A 12,116-nucleotide genomic window follows, 5' to 3' on the forward strand; every position below is an offset into this window, starting at 1 on the left:
CCAACTTCATGGCTGATCTGCTTGTCAACTCAACATCCAGCTCTACCCAAATACATAAACACAATGAAACATCTTCCATTCTGTGCACTCTTTGTCCCAGCTACCTGGGTCTCCAGCACAATCACAGTTAACAAGGGGTACAGACCTGGCCAGTTTATTCCACTGTCATTCCACAGCTACTTAGGTAGTAGCAGATGCTTCAGTAGCTAATTCATTACTTCAGAAGCTAAAACCATAATGCAAAAATCAAAGACACTAATTTAGTCCTAAAAATAAATCTCATCTACTGGCAGGGGTTTGTTGGCAAAGACCCATGAAAAAGACCATAGTTCACATGTCACATCAACCACCAGTGACAGCAGCAAAGCAGTCAAGATAATCCACAATGGCCAGAAGCGTAACAGAGAAATACATCTTTTCTGCTAGTGTGGTGAGGGAACAAGACCGACAGCTAAATACTGAGGGCTGTAGTTTGATGACTTCCACAGAAATCCCCTTTTCAGCTGTCATTGGTACTTTAATACTGGTCATCTTCCTGAGCTTGGCATGGGTTTCCACCAACCTTACCTATGCTGTCATGAATATTACCCTTAATGTACTCACGTGCCCCTCAAGTGCCTGTATACTAATGCACACAGTACGGGGAATAAACATGATGACTTAAGAGATCTGTGTGCAGTTCCAGGGCTACAATCTTACTGGGATCACGAGACATGGTGGGATGACTCCCATGACTGGAATGTTGCAGTGGAGGGATACAGGCTGTTTAGGGAGGACAGGAATGGAAGACGAGGAAGGAGAGTCACCCTTTATGTGAGAGAGCAGCTGGAGTGCATGGAGCTCTACCTGGGGATAGAAGAGGAGCCAAGTGGGAGCTTATGGGTTAGGATTAAAGGTGACATTATAGTGGGTGTCTGCTATAGGCCACCTGACCAAGAAGAAGTGGATCATGCCCTCTACAGACAGATATGAAAACAGCCTCACATTCACAGGCCCTGGTCCTCATGGGGGACTTCAACCACACCAATATGTGCTGGAGGGACAACACAGATAGATAAAGACAGTCCAGGAGGTTCCAGGAGTGCCTTGGCAATAACCTCCTGACACAAGTGATAAAGAAGCCAACGAGGGGAGGTGCTCTGCTGGACGTCATATTCACCAAGGGGAGGCTCATTGGACATGTGAAGATCAAAGGCAGCCTTGGCTGCAGTGACCGTGAAATGGTGGAGTTCAGGATCCTGGGGGCAGGAAGGAGAAGGAAAAGCAAGCTCACAACCCTGGACGTCAAGAGAGCAGACTTTGGTCTCTTCAAAGATCTGCTTGGAAGAGTCCCATAGGATAAGGACCTTGAGGGAAGAAGAGGTCAAGAAAGCTGGATAATATTCAAGGATCACCTCATCCAAGCTCAAGAGAGCTCCGTCTCAATGAATATGAAGTCAGGCAAAAACACCTGGAGGCCTGCATGGATGACCAAGCAGCTCATGGAAAAAAAAAAACAAACCCACAAAAAGGAAGCATACAGAAGGTGCAAGCAAGGGCAGAAAATGTAGGAGGAATACAGGAACTGTATATGAGCATCCAGGGATGCAGTTCAGAAAGCTAAAGCCCAAATAGAATTGAATCTGGCCAGGGATGTCAAAGACAACAAGAAGCATTTCTGGAAGTACACAGATGACAAAAGAAAGACCAGGGAAAATGTGGGCCCATTGATTAACGAGATGGGGACTTTGTTACACAGGACATGGAAAAGGCTGCAGTATTGAATGACACCTTTGCCTCAGCCTTTCCTAGCAAAACTGGCCTTCAAGAATCCCAGCTCTCAGAGACCAGCAGGAAAGGCTGGAGCAAGGAAGATGCACCCTTGGTGGAAAAAGATCAGTTCAGGGAATACTTAGGAAACTGGGCATACATAAATCCATTGGCCTTTGTCCTGGTTTTGGCTGGGATAGAGTTAATTTTCTTCCTAGTAGCTGGCATAATGCTGTGTTTTGGATTTAGTATGAGAAGAATGTTGGTAACACACTGATGGTTTAATTGGTGCTAAGTCAACGACTTTTTCAGCCTCCCAGGCTCTGCCAGGTGCACAAGAAGCTGGGAGGGGCCACAGCCCGGGCAGCTGCCCCCAACTGGCCAAAGGGCTATTCCAGACCATATGACAGCATGCTCAGTATATAAACTGGGGGAAAGCTGGCTGGAGGGGCCGCTGCTCAGGGACAGGCTGGGCATCTATTGGTTGGTGGTGAGGAATTGTTTTTCATTTGCATCACTTGTCCTTCTTGGGTTTTATCTCTCTCTCTCTTTGTTATTTTCCTTTTCATTACAATTTAGTAGTAGTAATAGTAGTATATTATTTTGTTTCAATTCTTAAACTGTTCTTATCTCAACCTGTAAGCGTTCTCACTTTTACTCTTCCAATTCTCTCCCCCATCTCACTGGGCAGGGGGGATTGAGAAAGCAGCTGTGTGGCGCTTAGTTGCTAGCAGGCGTTAAACCACAACGTTCTTTTTTGGCAACCATTGTGGGGCTCAAAGTGTTCTAGATAACAACAGATCTGACAAGAACATATTAAAACAAATTTGTGATAAGCATTTATTACACTAGTTTAATAATCATTAGTCACAATAATGATTCACTTCCTCTCAGAGTTGGGTCACGCAACACCTTCCTTGCCGTACACTCTGGTTATCACCGCTGCGAGTTGGACTGAAGTTATCAGTTTGCCGCACTGTTTAACACTGACTTATGGTATGATAAAATTAATGGTCGTGAGATTGTACTCAGCACTAGCATCATCCCCATACTTTGGGAGCCATCTCTTGGAAACTATTAGTAACTACGCTTTTTTCCTCTTCTCCTCAGAAAGCCAATCTATGGGGCAGACACCTTCCTTTACTTCCAGGCTGATTACAATAGCTCTTGAGAATTTTTAATATCCTTGGCATGTTCAACCAGCATGTTTCTATTACTATGTCTCTTGAATGTGTTTCAGGCCTTGTTGAAGTTTAAAAGCTATTTAAGAATACCACCCAGAGATCTGGCCTGAGGCTGGATACTTATGAGTGGCAGGCGTGTGGGATAGTATGGGCAAGTGCCTAGGACAGTGGTCACCTCCAGTGTTTTGCAACTTCACCCCTGACCAAATGCAGAATCCTGAAAAACTGGTAAAACATTTGGAAAAAGGATGCTGTCACCCTGGTAATTCCAGAGAGACACAGATCATTGCAAGGTGCTGGGGCCTGGCCCATACCTACCGAGCCCTGTTCCAACACTATTCAGAACCCTCAAGGAGAAGAGAAGGTTTCTGGATCTGACAACAAAACAACAGGCACTGCAGCTACTCCAACCTCGGTGACAGCCACTGCAGCTACTCCAACCCCTTCGACAGGCACTGAGCTGAACCAGAGAACCAACTCATGATGGCATCAGTTGCCTGTATACACAAGAAGAAATATTGGAAATGGAAGTTAGCTTGTTTAGAAAAGGATGAAGAAGCTTCTCCTAAGAGGGAGCAGGAAGAAGAAGCGTACAGCCCTGCCAGCGAGGAGGCAGACTACTCTAAAGCAGGGCCATCTTTATAACAGGAGAAGGAAGAGGAAGAATTCCACGCTTCCCCACAAGGAAGAATTCAGCGGGAGGTTCCTCCTCTTCCTCAGACACATAAACTCATAATCAACATAGTAACCACCCAATCTCTGTCCCTGAGTGAGCTGCAAGATATACAAAAGGAGTTCAGCTGTCATCCAGGCAAGCATATTGTCACCTGGATTATCCGATGCTGGGATAATGGGGCCAGTAGCCTGGAATTAGAGGGTAGGGAAGGCAAGCAGCTGGGATCTCTTTCTAGGGAAGGGGGTATTGACAAAGCACTTGGAAAAGGGGCACAAGCCTCTGGAGGTGACTCCTGTCAGGTGTGAAAGAAAGGTATCCCTTTAAGGAAGATGTTGTATGTCACCCAGGCAAGTGGACCACCATGGATTGAGGTACCCAGTACCTGAGGGAATTAGCTGTGCTGGAGGTGATTTACAATGACTTGGACAACAAGCAGTTATCCAAAGATACAGATGAAGTCAGGTGCACACAACTCGTCTGATGGAAGTTTGTACGGAGCACACAATCATTGTGTGCCAGCTCACTGGCAGTAATGACCTGAAAAGATGGAGAGGGACAAAAGGTGGATGAACTGGTTGGCCAACTCCAGCAATACAAAGAAAGTCTCTTCTCCTCCCTTGCCTCAGCTGCAGAGAAACTGGTCCAGCAACTTCAAAGAAGATAGATCCTACTCCCCACCTGTACAGACCAGTATCTCAGCTATTACGAGTAAGCATTCCTCTGCTCAAGAGGCCTTCTGAAGGCTGATTTTTCCATAAGACAAAGTAAGGTGAAGGGACCTGCACAGGAGATCCAGTTTTTAGAAATAAAATGGCCAGGTGCATGTAATCAGATTCCAATGGATGTGATCAACGAAATAACAGCCATGTCTCCACCAACTAGCAAAAAGGAAACACAAGCTTTCTTAGGCATTATGGGTTTTTGGAGAATACACATTCCAAATTACAGTGTGATTGTAAGCCCTCTCTATCAAGTGACACGGAAGGAAAAAGATTTCAAATGGGGCCCTTAGCAACAACAAGCCTTTGAACAAATTAAACAGGAGATAGTTCATGCAGTAGCCCTTGGACCAGTCCGGGCAGGACAAGATGTAAAAAATGTGCTCTATAACACAGCCAGGGAGAATGGCCCTACCTGGAGCCTCTGACAGAAAGCACCAGGGGAGACTCGAGCTCAGCCCCTAGGGTTTTGGAGTCGGGGATACAGAGGATCTGAGGCCCACTATACTCCAACTGAGAAAGAGATATTGGCAGCATATGAAGGGGTTCAAGCTGCTTTGGAAGTGGTTGGTACTGAAGCACAGCTCCTGTTGGCACCCCGACTGCCGGTGCTGGGGTGGATGTTCAAAGGGAGGGCCCCCTCTACACATCATGCAACTGATGCTATGTGGAGTAAGTGGGTCACGCTGATCAAACAACAGGCTCAAATAGGAAACCCCAGTTGCCCAGGAATCTTGGAAGTGATCATGGACTGGCCAGAAGGCAAAGTGGCTTTACACATTGCTGAATGAGAAAAATGGCCACTGCTTTATTTCTGTACTGACTCATGGATGGTGGCAAATGGTCTGTGGGAGTTGCTACAGCAGAGCAACTGGCAGCACAGAGGCAAATCCATCTGGGCTGCCACATTGTGGCAAGATATCACTGCCCAGGTAGAGAATCTGGTTGTAAAAGTATGTCACGTAGATGCTCACACACTCCAGAGTCGGGCCACTGAAGAACATCAAAACGACCAGCAGGTGGATCAGGTTGCTAAGACTGAAGTGGCTCTGGTGGATCTGGACTGGCAACATAAGGGTGAACTATTTAGATCTCAATGGACCCTTGACACCTCAAGCCATCAAGGGAGAGATGTAGCATATAGATGTGCTTGTGATTGAGAGGTGGACTTGACCATGGACACTATTGCACAGGTTATCCATGAATGTGAAACACGCACTCCAATCAAGCAAGCCAAGCGGTTAAAGCCTCTTTGATATGGAGGATGATGGCTAAAATATAAATATGGAGAGGCCTGGCAGATTGATTACATTGCACTCCCACAAGCCTGCCAATGCAAGTGCCATGTGCTTATAATGGTGGAAGCAACCAGCAGATGGCTGGAAACCTATCCCATGCTCCATGCCACCACCTGGAACACTATTTTGGGCCTTGAAAAGCAGGTCTTATGGTGACAGGGCACCCCAGAAAGAACTGAGTCAGACAATGGGACTAATTTCTGAAACAATTTCATAGACACCTGGGCCAAAGAGCATGGCATTGAGTGGGTGTATCATATCCCCTTATACATGCACCAGCCTCCGGGAAAATTGAACGATACAATGAACTGTTAAAGGCTACACTGAGAGCAATGGGTGGTGGAACGTTCAAACATCGGGATAAACTTTCAGCAAAAAGCCACCTAGTCAACACTAGGGGATCTGCCAATGAAGCTGGCCCTGTCCAGTCAGAACTTTTATGTACTGTAGAAGGGGATAAAGTTCCCATAGTGCAAATAAATATGCTGGGCAAGACAGTCAACAGTCGGGGTTACTCCTGCCTCAGGCAAAGGCAAACCCATTCATGGGATTGCTTTAGCTCAAGGACCTGGGTACACTTGGTGGGTGAGGCAGGAGGATGGGGAAGTCCGATGTGTACCTAAAGGGGATTTGATTTTGGCTGAAAATAGCCAATTATTTGAATTGTACAATGTTAAGTGCTATGTAATATTGTATGTTGTCACTACTATGGTCGCTATATGCCATACTAATGGTATCACAGTAAACATCACCCAGATTAATGAAAAATGAATTTTGATGAAAACTGGACAAATGCCACGATGATGGAAACAGAACTGGCTTCCGCATGCAACAATCCAACACCACCCACCATCTCTCCTGCCCTGAAGGACTACTATGAGAGATGGAGCCCAAAGTCATGGACTAAATTAACTCAACAGACATTTTAGAGGGACAGCCCATACACTAAAGGAACGATAGCTGTGTGTATGTATCAAGAGACAGGAAAGGTGGTGGTGATTAATTGAAATGTATTGGAAAGCGTGGGACCTGGGCATGACGTAGATGGTATAGAATAAGGGGTGGATGTTGTCCTGGTTTTGGCTGGGACAGTTAATTTTCTTCCTAGTGCTTTGTTTTGGATTTATGATGAGAAGAATGTTGATAACAGACTGATGGTTTAGTTGGTGCTAAGTAGTGCTTACACTAAGTCAAGGACTTTTTCAGCTTCTCATGCTCTACTGACCAAGAGAGCTAGAGATACACAAGAAGATGGGAGGGGGCACAGCCAGGGCAGCTGACCCAAACTGACCAAAGGGATGCCTTCACCAAGGGGAAGTAGGCTTGATCAACTTGATAAAATTCTGTGACAAAATGACTGGCCTGGTAGATAAGGCGTGAGCAGTAGACACTGTCTACGGGGACTACAGTAAGGCCTTTGGTGCTGTATCCCATAAGATCATCATAGACAAGTTGCTGAGGTACAGGCTGGATAAGCAAACAGTGAGGTGGACTGAAAACTTGCTGACTGACAAGGCCCAGAGGGTAAGGATCACTGACACAAAGTCTAGTTGGAGGCCAGTGACTAACAGCGTACCCCAGGGGTCAATACTAGGTCCAGTCCTGTTTAATATTTCATTAGTGAGCTAGATGATGGGGAAGAGTGTACCCTCAGCTAGTTTGCTGATGACACAAAAATGGGATAAGTAGCTGATACTCCAGAGGATTGTGCTGCCATCCAGACGGACCTCAACAGACTGGAGAAATGGGCCAACAGGAACCCCATGAAGTTCAACAAGGAGGAGTGCAAAGTCCTGTACCTGTGGAAGAACAAGCCCATGCACCAATGTATGCTGGAGGCCACACAGCTGGAAAGCAACTTGGCTGAAAAGGCCTTGGGAGTCCTGGTGGACACCAGGTTGAACATGAGCCAGCAATGTGCCCCTGCTGCAAGGGAGGCCAATGGCATCCTGGGCTGCATTAGGAGGAATGTTGCCAGCAAGTCAAGGTGATCCTTTCCCCCTACTCAGCACTGGTGAGGCCACACCTGGAATACTGTGTCCAGTTCTGGGCTCCCCAGTAGAAGAGAGACATGGACATACTGGAGAGTCTCCAACAAGGGCCATGAAGACGACAAAGGGACTGCAGCACCTCACATACAAGGAAAGGCTGAGAGAGCTAAGACTGCTCAGCCTGGAGAAAAGAAGGCTCAGGGGGATCATATTCATGTATATAAAGGGTGGGTGTATACATATATAATGTGTATGACGGGAAGGTAACAAGAGGACATAGCCAGACTCTTTTTAGTGGTGCCCAGTGACAGGACAAAGATGCAATGGTCACAAACTGACACATAGGAAGTTCCACCCAATCATCAGGAAACACTTTACTGCAAGGGTGACTGAGCACTGGGACAGGTTGCCCATGGACGTCATGTAGTCTCTACCTTCAGAGATACTCAAAAGCTGTCTAGACACAGTACTGGGCAACTGACTCCAGGTGGCCGTGCTTGAGCAGGACCAGAAAACCTCCAGAGGTCCCATCCCATCTCAACTACTGTGTGATTCTGTGACTTTCTTCCACTAGTGTCTTTCTGCATTTGTACCAACCATCACTCCTGCCACAGTACAAGGCAACACACAAACCAGGAAGGCAAAATTTCACATTCAACCAAAGAAAACCTGTAAAAATGTAACCACCTCAAACTAGTTTTAATCACATTCTCCTTATTCCACTGTACATGGTCCATAGTAAGTAAGAAACAGCACTTCTGATTCAAGAAACTTATAAAATCCGGACCGTCACACAGTGTACAAACTAAGGAAATGGGAAGTGCAATGCAGGATATAAAACACACCCATACAGGACACCTTGGAATAAATACCGTACTAAATGTTCCACCTAAAGCAACTGCAGTGTGACCATGAGCTCATACTTAATTCAGATGAAATATTCACTAGCAATTGATTCAGATCTGTATCAGCAATCATGGACACATAGCTCCAAGTCAGTCATCAAAAGTCCTGATTTCAGAGTGTCATTTAAAACTCATTCTGATAAAGCACATTAGGGCATAAAAGGGATCATCTTGTATTCCAGAGGAGATGTTACAAATATAAGATGGATCATTTTTTGGTCTCCAGTTTTTATAGCTCACTAGATATTAATAGTTTTATGTGTTAGACTGAAAACAAAACCACCGCAGGGGGTGGTGGTGCATTAATTCTTAAAATATAAAAGTATCTGTAAAAATGCCCCAAAGTTTTACCTCAGGTAGCTTCCTGTTATTTAAGTATTCACCTGAGGACTATTTACACCTTTTTTAAAGAAAAAAGTCCCATTCACATAACACTATCCATTAGGGAATCAAGTTCCTTTCAAGCAGTACACCAAAAATAAAGCACTTCTCACAACACTGCATTGGTTTATCATCCCTTAGCTTCACAGAAGAAGCACAAGCTGGGGTTATATAGAAACTTAGTAATTTATCATGCTGTACACATACACCAAAGCAAAGCCAAAATAGCGTGCCATGCACTTAGAAGCAATCAACATAGTATACAACAGAACTTAATTTAAAGCTAGATCAATGAGTAACATTCTGAAGAACAGTAGGATGTTAGAACTGTGATTATTTTAACAGGATAAGCAGAAAAGCATTAATGAGATTACAAACTGTGATTTCTTAAATGCCAAAGAAAATACGAACAGACTTGGAGATCACAAATTTAATTTTAAAATGCAGCTTTATCATACAAAAAACACCCCAAAACCAAAAACACACAAGAAAAAAAGTTTACATCAAGAAAGCTTTCAAAGCAACTAGCAAAAAAAGTTAAGACCCCAACACTTAAAAAGTGAGAATTCATCATCAGAGCAGCTCTAGCAACATTATACACTGATCTTCTGTAAAAGAAATACTGAAAAGCTCAGCTAATAGATACTTCACAGAGAATACAGGGACACTGCAAAATTCAAATGCAATAAACACAGCTTTACAGAAAATAGGTCTTGCCAAATGATCATTGCCCCTAAAGTTACTCATCTGCTAGTCAACAACTGTTTTCACAGGACTTCTGAAGAGCACATTCAACACACTGCATAAAAATTGACAGGGATTCAAATGGGTTAACAGAAAGTTCTCCACCAATAATTGTAAATGGGGAATCATCTCATGGAGACATTTCTAGAACAAGTCCCACACGGATCTCTTCTCATCTCAAGGTTGTATGATATTTTTAGCAATATGAGAGTTATAAATACACCACTGGCAGAATTCATGCATGGCAAATTAACACAAAAGTGTTAAATATTAAATTCTACAAACTAATCTAAATATACGCTAAGCAGAGCTCAGCTGAAGATTGCTTCTAAAACATCACAGTCATGATTTTAGGAGCTATGAATATTTTACACAACTACAGGATAGGGACTTTAGTCTGTAAAACAGATTCATTAAACAATTTTGCAGTGAAGGACAATATCCAAAGTAATATAGGATTGCTATAAATTGGTTCCTAGTAACAAACTGAGATCTACACAGATAAACCCTATAGTAAGTGTTCAACTTCCATAGCTTTTATTGTTACAGATCTGTTGTTAATCAGGAGCTGTTTCTAGAACATATGCAAGAACCAGAAAAACACAAAAAAAGTTGTTATGGCTTGAAACATTTTTTTACTTGATTTGTTGTTGAATATGCAATATCAGTTTTGCACTATCTGTAATTTAAGAATAAATCCAAACTTATTTCATAGGCATGGTGAAACTGCATTTGAGTCTGCATATGTATACCTCCTTGTATGGAAAATATATTAGAAAAATAATCCTCTCGACCAACTGAAAATACCAACAACTACAGATATTTCTGGAAGTTAACAGGGATCATTCATATGGTGCAGAGGGATGGATCTGTATCAGCTACAAGAGCCTTCAAAACTGTTTTTAGTGGTGGTGTTCTTCAATACTCCAACCTATACTCAATGTCACAAAGGACATGCCAAATGGATGAGTCCTCTGACTGCAAGTCTGAGGGTTTCAATAGAATCATAGAATCATTAAAGTTGGAAAAGACCTTCAAGATTATCAAGTCCAACCATCAATACAATACCACCATGCCTAGTAAACCCTGTCCCAAATTGTGACATCTAAACATTGAACGCCTCCAGTGACAGTGACTCCACCACCCCTCTGGGAAGCCTGTTCCAATACTTGACCACTCTTTCAGTACAGAAATTTTTCCTAGTATATAATCGAAACCTTCCCTGATGCAACTTGAGGCCATTTCATCTCATCCTATCTCTTGTTACTTCAGAGAAGAGACCAACACCCATCTCATTGCAACCTCCTTTCAGGTAGCTGTAGAGGGTGATAAGGTCTCTCCTCAGCCTCCTCTTCTCCAGGCTAAACAATCCCAGTTCCCTCAGTTGCTCCTCATAAGACTTGTGCTCCAGACCCCTCACCAGCTTCATTGCCCTTCTGTGGACGCGCTCCAGCACCTCAATGTCCTTCTTGAACTGAGGGGCCCAAATCTGCTGAACACAGTATTTGAGGTGCAGCCTCACCAGTGTGGAGTATAGGGACATGATCACTTCCCTACCCTACTCCTGCTGGCCACACTATTCCTGATACATGCCTTCTTGGCCATCTGGTCAACCCGCTTGGCAGTACCCCCAGGTCCTTTTCTGCCAGGCAGCTTTCCAGCCACTCTTCCCCAAGCCTGTAGCATTGCATGGGGTTTTTGTGACCCAAGTGGAGGACCCAGCACTTGGCCTTGTTGACCCTCATACAACTGGCCTCAGCCCATTGATCCAGCCTGTCCAGATCAGTCTGTAGAGCCTTCCTACCCTCAAGCAGATCTAGCCTCCTGCCCAACTTGGTGTTGTCTGCAAACTTACTGAGGGGGCACTCAATCCCCTCAGTCCAGATCATTGATGAAGATATTAAAGACTGGTCCCAGAACTGAGCCCTGGGGAACACCACTTGTGACCAGCCACCAACTCGATTTAACTCCATTCACCATAACTCTCTGGGCTTGGCCATACAGACAGGTTTTTTTACCCAGCAAAGAATATGCCTGTCTAAGCCACGAGCAGCCAGCTTCTCTAGGACAATGCCGTGGGAGACAGTGTCAAAGGCCTTACTGAACTCCAGGTAGATAATATCCACAGCCTTTCCTTCATCCGCTAAGCAGGTCACCTGGTCATAGAAGGAGATCAGGTTGGTCAGGCAGGACCTGCCTTTCATGAACCCATGCTGGCTGGGCCTGATCCCCTGGTTGTCCTGCACATGCCTGGTAAGCACACTCAGGATGAACTGCTCTATAACTTTGCCTGGTACCGAGGTCAGGCTGGCAGGCCTGTAGTTCCCCGGATCCTCCTTCTGGCCCTTCTTGCAGATGGGCATCACATTGGCAAGCCTCCAGTCGCCTGGGACCTCCCCTGTTAACCAGGACTGCTGATAAATGGAGAGTGGCTTTTTTTTTTTTTTTTCCCTCCCCCCCCCCCCCCCT

This window comes from Egretta garzetta, unplaced genomic scaffold (assembly GCF_000687185.1).
Source record: "Egretta garzetta isolate BGI_Z169 unplaced genomic scaffold, ASM68718v1 scaffold35, whole genome shotgun sequence".
NCBI classification, from domain to species: Eukaryota; Metazoa; Chordata; class Aves; order Pelecaniformes; family Ardeidae; genus Egretta; species Egretta garzetta.